Source organism: Chiloscyllium plagiosum, unplaced genomic scaffold, assembly GCF_037043375.1.
Source record: "Chiloscyllium plagiosum isolate Xiang-an unplaced genomic scaffold, Cpla_swu_hap1 HiC_scaffold_10, whole genome shotgun sequence".
NCBI classification, from domain to species: domain Eukaryota; kingdom Metazoa; phylum Chordata; class Chondrichthyes; order Orectolobiformes; family Hemiscylliidae; genus Chiloscyllium; species Chiloscyllium plagiosum.
In genome coordinates, this window is record NW_028270148.1 from 103,256,313 (window position 1) to 103,261,586 (window position 5,274).

At 37.6% G+C, this 5,274-nt stretch overlaps 1 long non-coding RNA gene across 1 annotated transcript; it reads left to right on the top strand.

The window, feature by feature from the left end:
- Nucleotides 1-267: 267 nt before the first annotated feature.
- Nucleotides 268-5,274, top strand: LOC122553246 (uncharacterized). The gene is made up of 3 exons (XR_015758311.1): nt 268-368; nt 1,763-1,884; nt 5,033-5,274. It is a non-coding gene; the product is annotated as an uncharacterized LOC122553246 (long non-coding RNA).

Genomic DNA, 5,274 nt, shown 5'->3' on the forward strand with positions numbered 1-5,274 from the left:
GTAAAATTGTGTGGAAGCGCTCTTCTACATTTGTTGAAAAAAAAATGTAAACATAAAAGACCTATGGGAAGGAAGGATCAGAATAAAAGCAAACGGCTTTGGTGCCACGACCCCAGCAATATAAATGTTAGGATCGTTTGAGTTGGTATTCTCGAGGTTTATCACATAATAGTGTGAATGGGTAAATTATAGAGCCACGGCGGGGGTGCTGTAGCGATTTTCTCTACACGAAGATGTAACATTCCCTTTATTTCTGTAACATATATAGGGCAGACCACCAGATGCCTCGTATTATGGGTTCGGTTGCTAGGTAAGTATGAATACCAATCGCAGCACGAGAAAGACATCACGGATACAGGCTAGCACAGGTGAGGAACTATCAACTTACACCAAAAATAGACCAAAGGTTAATTCTTTTAGGCAAAGTTTGATATTTCCCATTAAACAATATAAATAACCCCAATCTTCCCTCCAAAAGCATGATGGTATTGCTCAGCCACAGTGCAATCGGCAATCGTTTCGAAGTCCTTTCGTTTTAGGCACTGGTGGTCAGTTAATTTAAAAAAAACAGGAATGGAAAATTTTTCATATTTCCGTCGCTTAAACGTTTTTGTATAAGCTATCAGATCAGCATATAATCACAGCTCTGTGAGATTTCGATACAAGATAATTTGTATGCGTCGGTGCCTTGTGTGTGAAATGCTCTCGTTCCGCAGTATAAATGCCCAATCTCGAATTGGGTGGCTATAATATATCTCCATAATTTCGGCTGTTGAATGCTCTGAAATTTAAGAATTGATATGAAAGCGTGATTTGGTGAATATATCCAAACGTGGCGTCCAAATTGTGTGTGTTGTTCAGCTCTCAAGTACTCGCACTTAACTGAAATACTCGCTATGAAATCAAACAGTATGGTTTAAATGGTGAAGTGGTGTGTTTCTCTAATTTCCCTTTAAATCTGTTCGGTACATTCCCATCTGTACGTCTCTGTTATAATGAAGTTGTTTTATCTTAAGTGGGAAAGAAACAATTCCTGTCGCATGTTGTTAATGATCGCTGCGAACAAGATATGAGCGAAGCAGCAAAAGGCTGGAAGTCATGTTAACCCATAGGTTTACCTTTTCTATTAACCCTACTGTTGCAGCCTCAGGAAGATTCCTATGACTCCTCCTGACAGGAGTGGACCAATACAGTTCCTCGTGTGAAAGTCCGAAAAAGCGAAATATATTATTGAGTTATTCACATTTTATATCTGTGTACATTAAAATGTAAACACACAAAGAGCCAAACATAATTGGAAAAGATATAAACCCTAATAAATTAGAAAGGGATTCCAACGATGTTGTCATTTTAAATACAAGTTGTTATATTGATAATAGGAAAACAAAGGGCTGTATATTTTAAAGACCATGAAGACCACTTTCTGCTTAATCTGTGAAAGCGTTTGCCTCAGAACTTCCGCCAAATAGTCGTAAAGACATGAGCATTTTGCATTTGGTACAAAAATCGGTTACCGTCGCAATATACACAAAAGGTATGTTCGTCTGCCTTTGGGAAAAACTCAAGAAACTTCCAGTTGTAAAACGGCGTGTTATTAGATAAGTATCCTTACCATAATCGCCTCAATGAAGATCTTAGCTTGTTTTCTTTTAAATGCTGACAGTCACTGTTGCATGGGAACCATGGTATAAAAGTTTTATTTCGACAAAAATGTTTTTTCCTACCACATGAATTATACGTAACCTGTCTTTTTTTTAACCAGGTACTTGAAAAAATGAGTTACTGAACTGGAACGGATAAGTCGCCTGCTGAATTTGACGATTAGCTGATTATTTATCACTCCATTCAGGCAATACCAGAAATCTCCAAAGTTGCATCTTTCAGGTACACAGTGTGGGACTTGACCTACATTGTAATTCATTTGAATTTCTAAATTTGTGGTATTATTGCAAAATTTGTAAGACAAAATGTCAGCTGAATTTCAGGAATATCACAAAGTACAATATCTCTTACACCATTTTAGTGGTAAACTGAAAAGGAGTTACTATATCGAGAAATAATTATACAATTTAAAACGTATTTAAAGATAGTTACGTTACTAGAGTTTGTAACAAATGTTCCAAATGCAGACCAACCTCAGTTAACCAACGCGAATAAACGACTTACGGAAATGATTACAAATGTTAAACATTGATCACTCAATCGGTGCGCATGCTTTTTTTAAATGTGTGAATGAGACCCCAAATGTACAAATCGTCCTCCTGGCTGGTTCTTCGTGTTATCTGAATCGAACGAATAATTGAATCCAAGGTTGTAGCGAATGAATTTCGTCAATCGTCAGATAAAACCTGCTCCACATAAAACACTATGCCAAATGTTGCAAGTCTCTCTGACTAGTCCCTGGGCAGCCAGATAATTCAGAAACTATTTGTATTAGCTGTTTATCAAATTATTAACAGCACAGATGTTGTTTGGCTGAAGAGCAGCTGAACCTCTATCTCTAAGACAGTGAAACAAAGGTCTGCAGGAATAATTGTAGATGTGCATGGAATATTAAATTAATTTACTGCACTTAATTCTTATGCAAATCCTGACCCCTGATGCAGCATATCAATTACCCCTCTGCACAGGAAAAGGAAAATACTCCTTTTTTTGTGATTCAGGAGGAAAAATGTTGAAAAGCATCAGACAGCAATACCAGTCGATGGTATTACCATATTAATTTACAACAGATGATAAATACAGTTCTTCAGACATATGCAGCTTTAGATAGCTTTAGTGTTGGCAACAAAGACAAAAAAAATCTAAACAAGAGGCTTGCAGAAAGCTGCAGCTGTCTAAATGTGTGTGATCAGGCTGTTTCTATGTGGCTGAAGGGACTGGTCAATAAAACCTCGAGCCCCCTATTTTAAGCTTTCATCATATTTTTAATGAGGAAAAATGAATACGATGAATAATGCAGTTGGAACCTTCCTCGACCTTTCGGAGACCCCAGCGGTGAAATGATGTTTCTGTCTCCCTTCGTCACATACAATATGTGCTGCCTTTCAGCTCCCGGTAGCACAAACAAAAGCCTTATAACAATATCAATTAATCATGCGGCAGGCAAACAAGGGTATTTATTCCCACTACAAATAGCCTCACAGTGAGCGCATGAATGGCCGTGATTAGCATGAGAAAAGAGGAGCAAAACTCGACAGTTCAACAGCTAAAGAGCAATTTGATGGGGCTGGGATGGGGAAATTGCTTGATTAGTGTCTGTTGAAGGAGCTGACAATTAGGCACCTCAGCTGTGAAACACGGTCGGGAAACAGCCAGTGCACCCAGTCAAAACAAGAGAGTATACATTTCAGAAGTGAACCTTGTCATTTCAACATCGTGAGCATTATTCCAAACACTGGAACACATACTGGGTGGAATTCAATATTGCAATTCGCACTTCATATGTATTATGCGTAATTTATAATTAAAAAGGATCTCACACGACATTATAAAGTCATAGTCAATGCAGTGATAATTATGGCAAAATAATATCTTGATTTTGATTTATCCGCCTTGTGATTTCAACTGTAGCTTTTTTGTGGTAATGTGTTCAGAAACATGTTTTGAAAAATTAACTCAATATAATATTAATTATTACAATTTCAATGATTGAGCACGTGACGCTCAGTGGGCTTGATAGAGATGTCATTCCAAAGTCAATACCGTAATTGTTTATTTAGTACTTGTGCACACTTACAAGCGATACACTGTACATTTAGAAAAAAAACATGGAGACTGCCCACAGCATTATTTTGATTAGTGTTTCAAACACAAATGTACTGGTCAACAAATACATCTGGCGTGGCGAAATATTTTCTAACCTTTCTTTTTACAAAAGGACATTTTATCAACACAACTCATTTAAACTAAACGAAGGGCTTATTATTGAAAACGGCTTTTCCATATTTGAAGGACACGTTTCTTTATTGCAGGTGTACCTATAAGAGATATATTAGCCGTTATGGAAAACTCGCTTTTGCACTAACAGAATATACAAACGGCGATTTTAAAGTTGAAGCTGAAAAAATCGCGATAAAATAAATATCATGACAGGATTAAAAAGGCAAAATCGTTAACGCAGAAGAGTCGATTTTATGATTCTATGATACGATGCACCATAAATTATTGATGCATCAGGTAACCGAACTTAATCCACTCGCGTCGGTGGTGAAAGTATGTCCCGGGTTCATATTTATTAGATATCGTGTCGTGTTGGCGAGACCCACTTGGCTGCACTACTCGACGTAGTCTGTTACCAATTACTGTACTTCTGGTTTTACGAGAGACTCTTGTAACACCACCGCGTTTCTTATACTGCACCTGATCCTTCAGATAACTAAGGCAGTTCCACTTCTCATGGTGATAGTAAGTTTGAGAAGCGAAGCTCAACACAAATAAAGTTGAAATGGACATCTATACATTTTATGGCATAATATCATCGCTATAATGCAGTCAGGTGGCCCAGAAACCACATCCAGTTTATAAAAGCCTCGGTGAACCGCAGCTGCGGGCAAATGAAGCCTTTGGTATGCAGACTGCACTTCACAGTTAGCAAATCATGTGCTTTCGGAAGCATTGTATACCCACAATCTTTTTGTAAGGATAGGTAACAAATTTGACCTTGTCTTTAAAAAAAATCTGCATTAGAGATCCGTGGACGTTGCAAACCGAAGTCCTTCCACTTGCACTGAGTACGAGATCAGTATGTAACAGTCCACTTTACAAATTAAAAGATCGTCCAAAATTAAACCATGGCAAGTGATTATTTTAAGTAACTCATTTAAATTTGTAAGGTCTTGATGTACAATGACCTTACAGTACATGAGTTTATAAATAAATCAGAACCCTATTTCCTCAACTCGTGGAGTAGGTCGTGGCGGGGTATTTAAATTGCTGTGAAGTTTAGCGTTATTATTTATTCAGTTATTAATATGTGAACCGCCAAGAACATTTCCAGACATATTGAAAGATGTGTTTCTGTTACACTTAGGACGCCTGATGTTTGATTCACACTGGATTTCGTTCTCCAGAGATGCACAACGCGATAAATGCAGCAATTTTCTCCAATGGGCAGCTTTGAAGCACATGGCAATTTCAAGCTGCTGGATGTTATTTAGTGTAATAAGAAATAAAACGATCCTATTTCTGAAATAACAGTGTCTATCATCAGTTGAACTACACTGAAAAGGTAATTGTTTCCTGATGATAGATCCATTACAGCCGATCGTGGCC